Source organism: Oncorhynchus gorbuscha, linkage group LG16 (genome assembly GCF_021184085.1).
Source record: "Oncorhynchus gorbuscha isolate QuinsamMale2020 ecotype Even-year linkage group LG16, OgorEven_v1.0, whole genome shotgun sequence".
NCBI classification, from domain to species: Eukaryota; Metazoa; Chordata; class Actinopteri; order Salmoniformes; family Salmonidae; genus Oncorhynchus; species Oncorhynchus gorbuscha.
Window position 1 is genome coordinate 61,496,257 of NC_060188.1, and position 18,415 is coordinate 61,514,671.

Consider the following 18,415-nt stretch of genomic DNA (forward strand, 5'->3'; position numbering starts at 1 on the left):
AAGACAAGATAGCACTCAGTTTGTCATTATCAAGACACAAGGTGAGACCCAAATGCAAACACAGGAGGAGGATGGTTGGAGTCTTACAATGTTTATTCATCCAAAGGTGGTAGGCAAGAGAATGGTTGTGGACAGGCAAAGGTCAAAACCAGATCAGAGTCCAAGAGGTACAGAGTGGCAGACAGGCTCATGGTCAAGTCAGGCAGAATGGTCAGGCAGGTGGGTATAAAGTCCAGAAACAGGCAAGTTTCAAAACCGAAGGACTAGAAGAAGGAGAAGGTAAAAAGCACGAGTTGACTTGAAAACATACAAGACAAACTGGCACAGAGAGACAGGAAACACAGGGATAAATGCACTGGGGAAAACAAGCAACACCTAGAGGGGGTGGAGACAATAATGAGGACAGGTGAAACTGATCAGGGTGTGACAATCATGCTGCACTTTAAAACTGTGTACCCAATAAAAGCAGTCATATACTGTTCTGTACAAACAGCCCAATATGATTGTCTCAAAGCATTTCCACTCACACATGTTGAATACGCGCCAGTCGAAATAAAGGTCCACATCAATTATGGCCCATAACCCACAGGACAGGATTCTCCTCCAATCTCAAAAATGTGAATGGCACAAAACTCAAGAGAGTAGTAGCAGGAGTGAGTCAGGGAACAGAGATGTACAGAAACGTTTTTTGATGAATCCAGAGAAGGACATGTGTGGTCATCTCTCTCCCATCATCCCCATGCTTCATGCCTGAGCCAGGCCTGATTGTCACTTCAGCTCATCCTGGATGTTTTGTAATTCCTGTCTCTATCTGTTAGCTTGGTCTGTCACTGTGGAAGAGCTGGGGAGATGATAATGGAGCCTTATTGGCACAGAGCAGCCCATGATTGTATCTCTGTGAGGAGGAAAGGGGGTAACAGATAAAGGGAGAGAGGGAGGCAGAGAGAAAGGGAGAAAAATACAAAAGAGAGAGGAAGTGAAATTGAAAGGGGAATAAAGTTAGCCAATAGAAACATGAGAAAGAAAGAGAGCTAGATCAAGTAACTACAGAGAAGGAAGGTTATGTTAAATCATGCATGCCTGGGCAGTGAGGGCAGAGAATTGAAAAGAGGTGTCTGAGCAGAGCACAGTGTAGGACTGTCCAACCTCCCTTCAGAACCAAATTACCCATCAGAAGGAGCCAATGGCAGGACACATGTCCCAGACCCCCAAAATAACCAAGATCAAAGACAAACATGAAAAACAAATTGACATCCCAAATTCTCCCAATATGTCAACAGCACCTGATGAATGTATATATGGCTTATTTGTTGTTGTTTACAGTGTATGTTCTTATCAAAGCCATATGTCTTTAAAGTACAGCTACTGTGTAGCACTTGCATACCTGACAATCGAGGATGAATTGCAGGCAGGGAGATTTTTATAAACACTCTCAAATCAACAAGGCATAACAAAGAGGATTGAGAGGCACATGGTGCAAGAAGAGCAGGCAGGCTGATGTAGAGAGAGTGAGAGAAGGACTCCAGAGATTATAGAACACAAAGCTTCTGTGGCTTCAGTTCCTGTCACTGTGTTTGCCTTGCTCCAGATGCAGCCTGGACAGGAGACCCCTGCTGTCTTACGGGAAGAGAATAGGCCCACAACACCTTAACTGTTTTTCTTTCTCATTAATCAAACACATCTCACCTTGCTTCTCTAAACATCAGGGAACACAGCACAGGGGACAAGGCAGGGGACCCAGAGTGCTTTTTCTGCCTGAAACCCAACAGATGCCACTGTTTGCCATGTCCCTCGCAGCTCCGCACCGTATAGGAGCACAGGAGAGGAGAGCAGATGCAGCAGGCACGAGGTTGGATAGCGCAAACGGCACTTTCCAGGGAAGTTTCTCTGTTTCCTCTATCATTTATGTGTCTTACCTCTGGCAAAAGCACAACATCATTATGGGTAATGAAAGAAGCCCTTGCTTGTGGTATTTGTCACTGACATGCAAGTGGAGGCATACTTTAAATTAATTGATCTGATTTCGTACTCTTTACATCACATCACAGGAATTGATTGGTGGTGCAATGCTAAGCACTTAGTCTGAGTAATGTTTGAGTAATGTTCTTTTAAGCATGGTCTCTCATCAGTTTAGAGTATTATTATAGAGGTACAGGTAGGGCTGTGGTGGTCACAAAATTCTGTCAGCCAGTGATTGTCAAACAAATAACTGCCGGTCTCACTATAATTGACCGTTAATTAACAAAAACACATTTAGTATCTCCTTGCTTCCACACATAGCCCACAAGCCACTGATGCATTTGGAACATCTACATTTTAAAAAGTCTAATAAATTAATGTAATATAGCCTACACCTTCACAATAAATTAATTATTTATTTTAGACAGATCTAAAGAAACATGACTTGAAGAAAGTGCAGTCTATTTCAGAAGAACATAATAGCATAAGTTGTCCTTATGTTAGGTTCTAATTTGGCTATGCCATATGGATGTGGGCTACACTAATTAATTTAGCAGACAAGATTTGCTTCGAATTGCATGCCATTATTTTATATTATTTTATAGGATGAAGAATACAATTGAACAAAGCTGAATAAAATAGAAAGGATATTTTTGTTATGCAGGTGAATGAGGACCCAAAAGCGACTTGGCGAAAACAGAGTCTTTAATCCAGTTTAAGGAAATAGCAATACTCCTAGACAAATCGGAGCGGTAAATAAAGCATAAAAACAATTTCACTCGTAATCACGAGAACTGACTGGAGACTCGATAATAAACTGCAGGTTGCCTCGGGAAGGCACTTTACCGTAGCAGACTCAGACACCTGCTCACCACGCAGCATCTGAGGGAAACACGACACGACAGGGCGATACAAAGACACAGCACGGTGAACAATATACAAGGATCCGACAGGGCAGAAACGGAAAACAAGGGGAGAAATAGGGACTCTAATCAGGGGAAAAGATAGGGAACAGGTGTGGGAAGACTAAATGATTGATTAGGGGAATAGGAACAGCTGGGAGCAGGAACGGAACGATAGAGAGAAGAGAGAGAGAGAGGGAGAGAGAAAAAGGGGAACGAACCTAAAAAGACCAGCAGGGGGAAAACGAACAGAAGGAAAAGCAAAATGACAAGACAATATAAGACAAAACATGACAATTTTCTTCAAAAACGATTTGAGTGAGTGTGCACCTTCTGTGTTCAGCATTTTAATAAGAAATAGGTACACCTATATGCTTAGTTTAGAGTTATTAGTTATTAGTTGTTCTACAAACGTTGGGCTATAAGTTTTGATTTTTTATACATTTTATGGCTGCATGATGCTACTGAAAAAAGTTGCTTGAAAGGCATGAGTTCTGTTTGGCTTTTTGCGCAGGCTGTACACTGTTCATCAGCCTCTCATTCACAATTTGACAAGCACTTGATAATGCCTCATATTTACAGGCAGCATCCCCTTTATCTGGATGTAATGCCCCCTAAAAAAATACTTTTGCGGCCAGTGGCGTTTGTGCCCTTGGACTAAATATAATAATGATAATTCCCTTCTCCCTGAGAGCGGCGTGCTCCGAAGCACCTCTCGCTCACATGGCTCTCCATCATATGATCGGGTCTTTCTCACAGGCTACAAGTAAAGACAGACACATCGGGGACGCAACTGCGCAAGTTTTTATCCAATTCCGAGGTGCATATTGAAGATATTGAACATTGAAGAACATTGAACATTTACTTTTCATCAGCCAACAAGATGAGGAGGCCAAACGAACAACAAAGCACAAGGCAATGTCAATATACTACTCACCATAGTACAAAGGTTGACATATTCTATTCTGCGAGAGAAATAAATATTTGAAACATAGTCTGGGACAGTTGTGGGATGCGATAGATCCCAAATGAATACACACTAAACTCAGGTGCTGCTTATAGTGGGGCAAAAAAGTATTTAGTCAGCCACCAATTGTGCAAGTTCTCCCACTTAAAAAGATGAGAGCGGCCTGTAATTTTCATCATATGTACACTTCAACTATGACAGACAAAATTAGAAAAAAAATCCAGAAAATCACATTGTAGGATTATTAATGAATTTATTTGCAAATTATGTTGGAAAATAAGTATTTGGTCACCGACAAACAAGCAAGATTTCTGGCTCCTGTCCACAACCTCAAACAGTCACACTCCAAACTCCACTATGGCCAAGACCAAAGACCTGTCAAAGGACACCAGAAACAAAATTATAAACCTGCACCAGGCTAGGAAGACTGAATCTGCAATAGGTAAGCAGCTTGGGTTGAAGAAATCAACTGTGGGAGCAATTATTAGGAAATGGAAGATATACAAGACCACTGATAATCTCCCTCGATCTGGGGCTCCAAGCAAGATCTCACCCGTGGGGTCGAAATGATCACAAGAACGGTGAGCAAAAATCCCAGAACCACACGGGGGGACCTAGTGAATGACCTGCAGAAAGCTGGGACCAAATTAACAAAGCCTACCATCAGTAACACACTACGCCGCCAGGGACTCAAAATCCAGACGTGTCCCCCTGCTTAAGCCAGTACATGTCCAGGCCCGTCTGAAGTTTGCTAGAGAGCATTTGGATGATCCAGAAGAATATTGGGAGAATGTCATATGGTCAGATGAAACCAAAATATAACTTTTTGTTAAAAACTCAACTCGTCGTGTTTGGAGGACAAAGAATGCTGAGTTGCATCCAAAGAACACCATACCTACTGTGAAGCATGGGGGGGGGAAACATCATGCTTTGGGGCTATTTTTCTGCAAAGGGACCAGGACGACTGATCCGTGTAAAGGAAAGAATGAATGGGCCATGTATCGTGAGGTTTTGAGTGAAAACCTCCTTCCATCAGCAAGGGCATTGAATATGAAACGTGGCTGGGTTTTTCAGCATGACAATGACCCCAAACACACCGCCCGGACAATGAAGGAGTGGCTTTGTAAGAAGCATTTCAAGGTCCTGGAGTGGCTTAACCAGTCTCCAGATCTCAACCCCATAGAAAATCTTTGGAGGGAGATGAAAGTCCGTGTTGCCCAGCAACAGCCCCAAAACATCACTGCTCTAGAGGAGATCTGCATGGAGGAATGGGCCAAAATACCAACAACAGTGTGTGAAAACCTTGTGAAGACTTACAGAAAACGTTTGACCTCTCATTGCCAACGAAGGGCATATGAGTATTGAGATAAACTTTTGCTATTGAACAAATTCTTATTCTCCACCATCATTTGCAAATAAATTAATAAAAAATCCTTCAATGTGATTTTCAGGATTTTTTCTCTCATTTTCTCTGTCATAGTTGAAGTGTACCTATGATGAAAATTACAGGCCTCCCTCATATTTTTAAGTGAGAGAACTTGCACAATTGGTGGCTGACTAAATACTTTTTTGCCCCACTGTATAATATATGTGTGAATGCATTCGTTTTGATTTAGAATGGACCGTTATCATGCACCTGTCTCGAAACAGGAGCTGAGGAAAAATACATGTCATCTAATATCGAATGGAGGACGCTTTTCCCGTGGTTCATATTCATGCCAGCCAGATAGGCTATACTCCTGTTGTAAAGAGAAGCAATGTGCTTAATATTAGGAAAGTTGAGAAAAATATAGTAGACCTAACTAATAGAAAGCTGATGGGACCCTCCTCTTTTTAATAGAGGCCATTATTCTGTTTTGTCACGCAATTGCATAGCCTATTGCGCAACATGAGCATGAGCTCATGGGCTCTCATGAAGTTTTTGATTAGATTTTTGATTACATTTCCATTGATGTCAGAGTGATTAGAGGGACAATAGAGTTCTGAGTACCAGGCAGTTAGCAAGTAAGGTAGGCTACTAATTACCATCAGTAGCATCAGAGCTTGGAGAAGCATAATTAACGTAACTAAATGGTCAGGTGGAATGTGACTGCCTTCATGACTCGTGACCGCTGGTGTGGCAGTAATACTGTACAGGGTTGGTATTTGTAATCTTTCCTTATGAAGAGATCACAGATCTGTTAAATGAGGGAGACACCCAAAATGTTTTGGAGCTTTTGGAGCAATAAAACTCCCATTTCAAATACTTATTTATTGGTAGAATATTAATACTTTTTTGTGTTGTAAAAACTCTGATTTATCTTGAGTCCTTTCAGTGCTTCAAGTGACACAGTCTCACAGTGCTTCCTCTTCATTTTGTCATCAAGAGGAAATGCACTTTATTACATATGAGAGAGGTATAACATGAAAGGTACATTCTCTGTCATTGCCATAGAACATATCACTAAATCATCACCAAAAAAGTCAGACAGTTTATTATTGTACTTAGAGAAATCCATGGCCTCTCCTCTCCTCTCCTCTCCTCTCCTCTCCTCTCCTCTCCTCTCCTCTCCTCTCCTCTCCTCTCCTCTCCTCTCCTCTCTCTCTCTCTTCTCTCCTCTCCTCTCTCTCCTCTCTCTCTCCTCTCTCTCTCCTCTCCTCTCTTCTCCTCTCCTCTCTTCTCTTCTCTTCTCTTCTCTTCTCTTCTCTTCTCTTCTCTTCTCTTCTCTTCTCTTCTCTTCTCCTCTCCTCTCCTCTCTGTCAGATGTGGCTGAGCCTGAGGCTTTGCTTCCTGGGCAGGGCCTCCTCCATTAACAGGCTGTGGACCTGAGGGCCAGGGAGCACCAGGATAGGCCCCTGGTTAGGGATGCAGATATGGTCTGTCCCACGGGGTCCAGGGCCAGAGGGCCAGAGCTCCTAATTTGTCTTGAGCGCCAGAGAAGAATGCATGGACTGGTAATAAAACATGTCACATTCAACCACCTCACCTGCACCCCAACTGGTGCAGATCTTGTTTTACTTGACCACCTGCTATTGGGTTATCGATTCACTGCTACTAATTAACCCGTGGATTTACCCATGCTAAAATGGAAAAGCCGAGAGACCCGTACTGCTCCAGATTGGCATCGTCTGTCCGTATCTGTCACCAGAGGAAGAAGAGAGGGAGAGAGGACAAGGAGTATGGACTGAAGCATGTAAATCTTTCAACCTTCATTCAAAGACCGAACATGATATTTTCACGCTTTTGTGAGAGTGAACCCCAGCCATAGCGACAGAAGATATATGTAATGGATGGATATATCTGACTGTACATCAGTATGTAATGCACATCACACTCTCTAGTGTAAATGCAATAGTGTTTCAGTATGAGCATTCATGCCTGCACTGCATGCAGTATATACATTCCCATTGGTAATACCTATTCAGAGCATACTCCACCTTTACACTGTTGTGTTCGTCTGGGCTCATCACATCTCTAAATAGACCTGCCTCCTCACGCACGCACACACACACAACCACGTTTGATGTGTTTCCCACAACCACTTCCCCTCCTATTAAAAGAGGGTTGTGATGACATAAGCAGTCATCTATTACAACAACAGGCTATCGGTTTTAAAGTCATTACATTCATGTTTTTACCTGGCTGTTTTGCATTCTACCAACATATTGGGATAGGCAAAATCCCTGGAAAAAATAGACCTCAAATGCATCCTTGTTGTTTTCACCTAAAGAGAGTTACCTTGCAATCTAAAACTACAACTGCAGGGACAACAGCATGAACACATAAATGAGAGATCACTCAGCAAGACATTGTGTGAATGAATGAATGAGTGAGAGTGAGAGTGAATGAGAGTCGTCCCCCAGCAGCGGTGCACCGGAGTGATCATTTTTGCCTCACTGCCGTTACAACCCATTAAATAACATATGCCTTGATGATCCCATTTAAATGATTGATATGGGCATCTCATCCAGCCCAGCTTTGCATTTGTGATGAATTGTAGCTTAATGAAAATGTGTATTTTGTGAAAGCCAAGCACAATCAGATGGATCTGTATTTAATGAGCAACACCTGGGTTTTAGCAGTGGACTATTAGGCCAAACAGAAAAGGTTTGGGTGTAAATCAAGGTCACACTCAAAGACTTATTCAAGGTCACACTCAAAGACACACTTATTACAGTAAATTACTTTAGTGTTACTTTAGGTCAAATCAAAGGTGTTACCATCTGGCCATGAAGGAACAGCTCCTGTAGCCTACTTGCACGTCGGTTTAGCTTGGCCAAGGCAGACACTTCCGAGTAAAATGGGAAAATGCATACAATATCTTGAAAAATGTTATGTGACAATAGTCAATCATTGCTCTCAGTGTAACACTGATAGCAATGATTGAGTATTGCCACTGTGAATGACGAGATTTGCCATTTGCTTGGTCTCAGTGGGCAGATTTTATTTGAAATTTACAGCTGACATACAAATGGAGGGCCAACATCATTGTGTGAAATGTTGTTTACAAGCGAAGGACAAGAGTATCTTACGTCTAAGAATTACCCATCCTAATCTTAATCTTCATTACTCCCTGAGGCAGAAGGACATTTGTCTGGCTTTAACAATTTTGATGAAGTCTGCTAGCAGTGACATCAGCACAGACTGCCTGAGTGACAATTTGCCATTAATTCCACCAGCATACAACAGCATCCTGGGATCAGTCTACCCTTTCCTTGCTATTCATCACAATATGGCACCCCTATTGTACATTAATAATCATTCTCTGGTCCCAAATTGCGCTGTGGAGACAATGAGACAGGCGGATGGCCCGCCGTTCCTCTCTCTCCTCTCTCCCCCGTGTTGTGTGGGAGTCAAGGTTGCCCGCTGCTTGCCTGCCTGGGCTCTGGTGGATTAGTTCATTTCCCGTTGTCGTCTGGAAGCCATCTATTATGGAGATGTCAAAGGGTGCAGCATGGAGCACGGAGGTAGCCTATCCCAGGATGCCATGGGGGTGTTCCCCCGCCAGGCGCGTCCACCGGGCCAACAGGAGTAACCGAATGTTAGGCTCGGAGGGGGATCAGCATCAGGGATCGCGGCCGGGAGTGGCTCGGCACATTTAGTTCTGATTAATCCACAGGAATCTAGGAATCAGACCTGTTACTCCTGGGGCTCCGGGTGCTCCCTCTACGAAGGCCTATTCATTACACTGATGACACACACAGTCACTCATATCCCTGTTATAAATGTCTATTCATTGTTAAAGTGTTGTTTCTGTTATGCACACTGGCATTAAGCTGGGGATGTGACGTCTCCCTGTTATTACTGTCAATTCACTGAAACTGCTGTAATGGAGGTACAGCTGTATTATTAGTGTGACGCTCATAAGGTTATAGTATCAAATGTTATGTATAGAACATATTCTGGATATTGTTGGTGTAATCCACTCGTATTTTGGGCGAGTCTTCCAAGGATTTCCATTGGGAATTGTTTATGCTTCTTGCCGCCAGCAGGGAGCGTGATAGGAGTGCAAGCGCAGAGGTTTGCGTCTCAACTCTAGGAGGACACCTGTGGACAACTTTAACCGTTTCCTTCTGTCTTCCTTTCATTTATTCTGTTTAACAAGTATGTAGTGTACACAATCACATTATCTACAGGAAATGTTAGAGTTGAAATGATTATGAAGTTGTAAAGTTTAAATGTGTAAATTGATCGAGTGAAAACTGTTAGCGATCTCACCATAGAGATGAATGGGTTTGCAGCTAGATTAGCCAATAGTATAACATTAGACAAAATGGTGCCTGCTAATATTCTGTTTTTAACTTTTTGATTCATAGCTTCTCTAAGATAATATTGTGGTTTATTTTCTACTTAATTTATATTGTAAAGGCCTTTACATCTCCCCACCCAAGTGTGATATACAGTACCAGTCAAAAGTTTGGACACACCTACTCATTCAAGGGTTTTGTAGAATAATAGTGAAACATCAAAACTACGAAATAACATATATGGAATCATGCAGTAAACCAAAAATATATTTTATATTCTTCAAAGTAGCCACCCTTTGCCTTGATGAGAGCTTTGCACACTCTTGGCATTCTTTCAACCAGTTTCACCTGGAATGCTTTTCCAACAGTCTTGAAGAAGGTCCCACAAATGCACTTGCTGAGCACTGGCTGCTTATTCTTCACTCTGCGGTACAACTCATCCCAAACCATCTCAATTTGGTTGAGGTCGGGTGATTGTGGAGGCCAGGTCATCTGATACAGCACTCCATCACTCTCCTTCTTGGTTAAATAGCCCTTACACAGCCTGGAGCTGTGTTGGGTCATTTTCCTGTTGAAAAACAAATGATAGTCCCAATAAGCGCAAACCAGATGGGATGGTGTAGAAAAGGCCCATGGAGTTGGTGGAATAATCCTTTAATTCATGGCCACTTGCTCAGCTGGGCCAGGGACGCTTTAATTAGATCAGGTGGAAATGTCCGACAGATCTCAAATCATTAAAAGGAGGAAATCGCCATCGCCCAAACTCGCTGCTTTCTCTTCCTTAACTCTGTATAAATAAATCCAACGAATCTGCTACCTTTCATCTGAACTATCTGTTGTGATAGGAAGAGCGGGCCAACAGTTATTGTTTATAGTTATCACTGCGGTGAGTGGCTTGGAGCGCACGCTTCAAAACTATTGTGTAATGTAAATGAACAATAATCACGGCCCTACAGATCATCACAGGCCAAATATGTCATTGATATATGGTTAATATGTAATGAAATTACATGGACATATGAAGACAAACTTGAAAGGGTGAAATATGAAACGTCATTGTGTCACGCCCTGACCTTAGAGAGACGTTTTATTTCTCTATTTGGTGAGGTGTGATGTGGGATGGGCATTCTATGTTTTGTATTTCTTTGGTTTTGGCCGAGTGTGGTTCCCAATCAGAGGCAGCTGTCTATCGTTGTCTCTGATTAGGAATCATACTTAGGTAGCCTGTTTTCCCACCTATGTTGTGGGATCTTGGTTTTTGTTAGCTCTGTGAAGCTGGCAGAACGTGGCGTTTGTTATTCCTTTTGTTTGGTGTTCTGAGTATTAAAGATCATGAACACTTACCACTCTGAACCTTGGTCTACTTCTTCAGATGAACGTTACACATTGTTTGTTGAACTGATCAATTCTGATATCAAACTGATGGAGATTATAGATTGAATTATTTGTATTATTATTCTCCTGATTATGATGAATAGTTAAAAGCCTAAATGACTCAAAATGAGATACCATGCTGCCCTCCAAGAGTTCTCCCTTGCTGTCCAATCCCTGACCTCGATGCTCCAATCTGTTGAAGGAGAAGTCGGGAAAGAGCTGAAATATGGCTCCCACGTGGACAGGCTTCTTAGCAAGCTTCCAGACTACCTCGGAGACAGTTTCATCGAACATTGTTTGAACAAGGGCATCCTGAAAAAGAGCTCGAGAGGCACCTATTCCCTCAAAGACCTGGCCGCATGGTTGCAGGTGAAGGCGAGGGTGAAGAGCATCGCTCACCAGGCCACAATCTCAGCCACAGCCTTCGGAGAAAGGAAGGAGTTTGAACGCAAGGAGGGACATATAAGGCAAAATCCCACAACCATGTACTTAAATAGTGAAGCAGGGAAGGAACACGGGAGGGAGGAACCCGGGAAGAAGACCTCGCTCAAGAGCAAGAACGTCAAATTCCAGCCTTACTGCCGCTATTGCAAAAGTAAGGGGCACTTCCTTGGCTCATGCCCCAGGATATAAAAGCTCACTCAACCTCAATTGAAGGCCTGGATAACTTCAGGCAAGTGATGCTGCAGGTGTGTTTGTAGCCATAAGGCGGGACCTGCACATTGAGGAAACTCTGCAATCGCTGTTAGGAAATCCATCACACAGTGTTGCATGATGTAATTCCCCAAGCACAGAAGGAATATGCTCATGGTAGGAGCTGCAAAGGAGCTCTACCTCGACCAGCAAAACCGCTACATTTTGGCTAGCTAGCAATTGCTGTGAAGTCACCAAAATTATTTGAATTAACGATTGAAGTAGCTACAGTATGTAATTTAACTCAACACTTAACTATTACAAAGTAATTTAAATTACAAAAAATCTGACTTTTTTTTCTCTGTCCTGTAGAACCACAATTGGCTACTTGATTTCAAAACTCATAACATGATCAGCGTCTCATCACCAACACAAAAAAAAGTACTTCCAGGTCACGGAATTTGGAAATGTTCTAAATGGAAATGTTCCAAACAAATGTCCCCAACGTAATAGTATAAAAGTGTCAACTGGTGGTTCCAAACTTCTTCCATTTAAGAATGATGGAGGCCACTGAGTTCTTGGGGACCTTCAATGCTGCGGAAATGTTGTGGTACCCTTCCCAAGATCTGTGCCTCGACACAATCCCGTCTCGGAGCTTTACGGCAATTCCTTCGACCTCATGGCTTGCTTTTTGCTCTGGCATGCACAGTCAACTGTGAGACCTTATATAGACAGGTGTGTGCCTTTCCAAACAAATCATGTCCAATCACTTGAATATACCACAGGTGGACTCCAATTAAGTTGTAGAAACATCTCAAGGATGATCAATGGAAACAATGTTTTCGCTTTGTCATTATGGGTTATTGTGTGTAGATTGCTGAGGAAATAGTTTTATTTGATCAATTTTAGAATAAGACTGTAACATAACAAAAAAGTAAATGTGTCTGAATACCTTCCCGAAGGCACTGTGTATGTAACAAGTAACGTTATTAAGAACTTGTCAGATGAAAGAAGTCATGATATTAGCCTCCATCTCAATCAGTAGTCTCTCTTATTGGAGATAATAAAAGCATTGCATCTTCATGAAAACAATTGGTGAAAGATAAAACAAAAATGCTGCAATTACATAAACTTGTGGTTATGTCAGAGGAGCAGTAGAAAGTGATGTTCTCTTATAGCTGTGGTTTTAAAACCACCCAAATTGATCGGATCTGTCTTGCAGAGGACTATTAAAACAACAACAGTCCAAAGCCTGGAGGACAGACTGTGGTTTGTAATAACATAACAGAGAGAGATTTATCTGATGAATTCCAGCAAAGTCCAAATTTCACAACCACAGCTGCGGGCTTATCCGTGCCTCTCCTTCCACTTCCCTCTCACAGGAGCGTATGGGAATTTGTTTGGCACTTTGACTTTGACATGTTTTGTTTGATCAAGATTCTAATTGGGGGGTTGTGTCAAAAAAATCCAACTTTACTCATTCATGTGACTAAAGTGATTATTCTGGGTCATGGACTCCTGGGCAGGGCCTGTGTTCCTCATACGGACCGTGGTGCTTCACTGTCCTACTGTCACTCACAGATTCCACTGAGAATTGTGAATAGGTTCTACTACATAGAGCCAGCAAGGGAAAAGCTTGGAGAGTGCTAGCCTTACAAAAAAAAACATAAAAGAATCATGTGAAAAAACACATGTATGAACAAATTCCTTTTTTTTCCACTTGTCAGAAGTGTGGATTTTGGACATGTGAAGTTTCACATGTTTATTTTTCATGTTTTATTTTTCATTACTCAGACATGGTTTTCCAACTCTTCACGTGATATTCCAAGTTCCACATGTCTGCTTTAGTAACCGGCAGGAATAGAACCCAAATCTCCCACAGGAGAAACCAATGTCTTCACCATTAGACCAACACTGGGTTTTACTTCCAATGTACCATATATTTATATATCACGTTTTAGGGAAGACCCAGATGCAGACCGTGTAGAAGTAACAAAAGTTTATTACTAGAACAGGGGGCAGGCAAAATGACAAGTCCAAAAAGTACAGAACGGCAGGCAGGCTCAGGGTCAGAGCAGGCAGAGGTCAATAATCCAGTGTGGTGGGACAAGGTACAGGACGGCAAGCAGGCAGGCTCAGGGTCAGAGCAGGCAGAGGTCAATAATCCAGTGTGGTGGGACAAGGTACAGGACGGCAGGCAGGCAGGCTAAGGGCAGGTAGAATGGTCAAAACCAGGAAAACTAGAAAACAGGAACTTTAGAAAAGTCAGGAGCAAGGGGGAAAACGCTGGTGGGCTTGATGTACAAAACAAATTGGCAACAGATAGAGAACAGGTATAAATACACAGGGGATAATGAGGGGAGATGGGAGACACCTGGTGGGGGGTGGAGACAAGCACAAAGACAGGTTAAACAGATCAGGGTGTGACATGATACATTTCTCAATCTCAGATTGACTGTTCAATTTAAAATAGGGCTGTCAAACATAATCGCAGGATTTTCTGCAGGATTTGCTGTGATTAATCATGATTAATAGCCAACTTCAGAATTTGATCAAATTGAGCTGTAATTTAAGATGTGTTATTGATATAAACAAGCATTACAAGATTATTGACCTCTTGTTTTTGTCCAAAGTAATGGTACAAATATAAATACATTTAATATCCAAAAGGTTTTTAACCAGCTAGCTACTTAGCTTGGCTACACTCATGTAAATGGGATAATCTCACAATTTTTTTACTTGGTCAAAACAATTAAATTATACATCAAAATGACCAGAAAACTAATAAGTTAAACATGTTATCTCTATTGGTTACATTAAAAACGTAGCCATGCGTAAAAAATATTGGAGACACAGAGAGCTAGCTTCACTGTTCTTTTCACTGTGCCTCTTCCAATGGTCACGGACCAATGTACGAAGAAGAGGTGCACGCCTGCAGCAGTAACACTCTGAATGCCTCCCCCTAATGGCTACATGTATATCAGATTTTAGTTTTCAAATTTAACCTTTAATTAATTAGGCAAGTCAGTTAAGAACAAGTTCTTATTTACAATGATGGCCTACACCGACCAAACCTGGATGACGCTGGGCCAATTATGGGACTCCCAATCATGGCCAGTTGTGATACAGCCTGAATTTGAACCAGGTAGTCTGTAGTGACACCTCTAACACTGAGATGCAATGTCTTAGACCGCTGCGCCACTCGGGATTAATTAATTTAACACCATTGAGAACTACAATAATAATGGAGTGAATGGCTCAGAAAAAAGAAATACATATTTTAATGGCATTTCAATTTTTATACTCAGGTAGGCTAAATTACCTTATTCCAGAATGGCATTACATAATTTGCAATTCCACATGTGGAAACATTGCTACTGCAACATGTTAACCCCACCTATTCACATGTCAGGAGAATAACACTATTTCACCCCCACATGTGAACTTAAATTCCACATTTGAAAGTGATCATTTTCACGTGGAGTTTTCTCATGTGAAAATGCAAATGTCAAAGTGCCTCGCCTGCTTTGAAGCAACATTTTACCAAGCACTGCTAATCTACTGCACGGAAACAAGTTTAGCTTCTGACAGGAAGCATAACAGCCTTCCACTACAGTAAAATACTTCATGAACTCAAGGTTCTGGCATTATGCGGCCAAGCTGCAAAGCTATGACAATTTCTCTCCAAGAGATCTGATTGCACCCTAACCTTAATCTTATACCTCACCTTAAATTAACATAACCTTCCTGCACTCGAGGTTCTGCCATTCTTCTCATCCTAATCACAATCATCATCTTTTTCATTCTCATCCTGCTCTTCCTGCCCACTGTGCAACAGAATGCAGCCATCAGTATGAATTCTGGGTTCTGAACTACTGACTCTCTGACATGTCTGTTTTGTTGTGATGGAGACCTTTATTCTGCTCAGACCACTGGAGATGCAAGGACCAATTAAGATTCGATGCAGCGTTACCCTGGAGATTTGGGTCATCCCGGGGTCTAATTACTGAGGATGTTCTTCTCAGAACACTTGTGGGTTTGATTTATCACAGACAGTCAGGGACAAGTTCTATAGCTGTTTCATAGGAGAACACTGTATTTTAACCATGCACGTTTAACTTTTAACCATGCAACCATGCACTGTATTTTAACCAAGTTGTTTTTACTATCAAGTACATAATATTCAGCTCGTCACTTATAGTCTGTCTAATGTCCATCAGCCTCCCCAATGTGAAAAATAATATCCCTAACTCACAGTGATTACTGTTAAGAGTATTGGTCACCAAAAGGTTGCTGGTTTGAATCCCAGAGCCGACTAGGTGAAAAATCTGCCGATGTGCCCTTGAGCAAGACACTTAACCCTAATTGCTCATGTACGTCACTGAATAAGAATGTCTGCTAAATTACTAAAATGAAAGCATTAAGCACAGGTTGAGGTCGCCCTAGGATGGGAGAGAAAATTGAAATAAGATGCATATGGGTGGGGGTGGCACAAAGCATACCAGCTGAGACACACCTCATGTTGCTCTTCAGATGGATTTGTTGGAAAGGTCAAGATCTGTTTTCCCCAGCTGAAACCTTCCCCGTCTTTCTTCATCTCTCTCCCTCTCTCTCTCTTACATTTCTCTTCCTCTTTCACCCGATGCTCACAATAACCTTTCACTTCCTCCTTCTTTTCCTTGTTTTATTGTACTCACGCTACTCGATCTCTTGTTGTCTCTCACATACCAAACGTATTCACTTGAATTTTTATGTGCGTATGTGTTTCTCTCTCCCCCCTCTCTCGCTATCTCTTGCTCTTTCTTTCCCCCTCTTTCTCTCCCACTCTTTCTGCCATTAATCTCAATATCTCAGCAGAGGCAATCGTCTTCATCCTCCTTGGTCAGTCCATCTCCAGTCCAAGCGACAGGGGTTATAATTCCTACAGTATGTGATGTAGGTCACACTGCTCCCACAGACACTTTCATTTTCTCCCTGCCTATCAGATTAACACTGTCAGCTTGCCGGAGCCTGGGAGTAGATTAAGAGGAGTAGGTTCAGAATTATGTAGTGGTGTTGGGGGGACTCTGGTTGGCCGGTGAATCTTTAGGCCAGAGAGAGAGCCAGAAGGACTGTTTGGTTCTGCTCTCCACTGGGCAGCAGCAGGACTGGGAAGGGGGTTGGGGCGCAGCTGGAATGAGGGCAGGGACAGTCAGGAGGTCAAGGATGGGGCAAGAATATTTGGTCAAGCAGAGCTCATCACACCTGGATGACTAACAATCATCCTCTGTCCTTTCCCTTGTCCCAGACAAGCTGGGAAGGCTCCTTTCAGATGTGCGTCATGTTCTCTCTGAGTGTGGCTCCTCATGTTGACAGTAGGCTGTTTGATGAGCCCTTTAATTATATTCTCCTTCCGTCAGATTTCCAAGTAAATCAAAGTTAACAAACACAAGCAATGATTTGTCTCTGTAGTGTGGATGTTCTTCTCAAGTGTGTCTGAGGAGAGTGTTTGTAGAGTGCAGTTCTGTCTTGTCTCTTTGACTCGCGTGTTTTCGAGAGCAAAATCGCTAATTATGTTTCTCTCGACTGAGTTGCGACCGTTGGAGAGCCTAATCTCTTACGTAAAGACCCTTGGACAGAAATGCAATTGGGTTATTCTTCCTCAAATAAATTACTTTACCCAACAGGTCTTTTCTTTTCAACCTAACTTTACCTTGCAGGTGTTGGTTGTACCTGCAAGGTAAAGTTAGGTTGTTAATGCCAAGAACACATCTATCTTGTGTGGTACAAAAAAAACGTACATCTTGTGTTTTACCTCGATGTCAGTATTGAGCAGCTCATCCAGACAAATCAAGGTCTTAAACGACTCAGCTGTAAGCACTGTAGTGGATGGAGTTAGCATTTGCATAGATTGATTTCTCATTATTTGGCTTTGCGTGGTCTGGAGAAGTTCCAGGCTTTTCCAGTCCACCGCCCACCATAATAAGCATCCAGAGGGAAATCAGCAGCAGGCAGGATGCAGGGCCAACCACAAACAGCCTCCGCTTCCTGACAGCTTTACCCTCTCATTGCTTGTCTGTCTTAAAGTAAACAACACAACACTGCCTGACTGCCTCTCACTGGAGAGAGAGACACCGTTTGAATGTGTTCTTTCTCTCATGCCATTGGTCACTGTATTGATTTATCTAACCTATCAATACATGTATTGTGATCACATTAAGATCACATACATTGATTAGGAACTAGTTATTTATTCATTATTAGTAATACATGTATTGCTATTATCTTGTTATCATTGATTCTGTGTCTGTAAACTGCAGCAGTATGTTTACTTGTTTTGCCTGTTTGCTCTGGTGTTATTTATCCCATTCGGCTGCCAGCCAGTGCAGCCTCTTGTCAGTATTCAAACTGCACGCCTGTATGCACATTTGGCCACAGCCCTCCCTCTCCCAGAGTGCTTCACAGTGAATACGGTACATATAGGATGGGCATCACTGCTCTCCTCCTCCGTCCTTCTTCCTCTCCCTTTCCGTCTCCCCCTCCCTCTCTCCTTCTCTGGGTCATATAAGGATAAAGGATAAATAATTTTGTATGCTCGTTAATTTCCACCATCATCTATGCCATGAACCGTTTCATGGAAACCGGATTTATTATATTGAAAGACTTGGCTAAATTACAATCTATGCTTTTCCCCTCTGGTAAGAGCATCTCTCTCTTCTCTCTCTCTCCTCCCCAGTGGAGGACATGGCATCCCTACACTGATCCATGTAGAGAGGAGCTAGCTGCAGCACAGTGCTGCAGAGCTGCAGGGTACGGATGTACCAGGGCCTTCCTTCATTACCAACCACTGGGTGGACATGCGTTTTGACAGGAT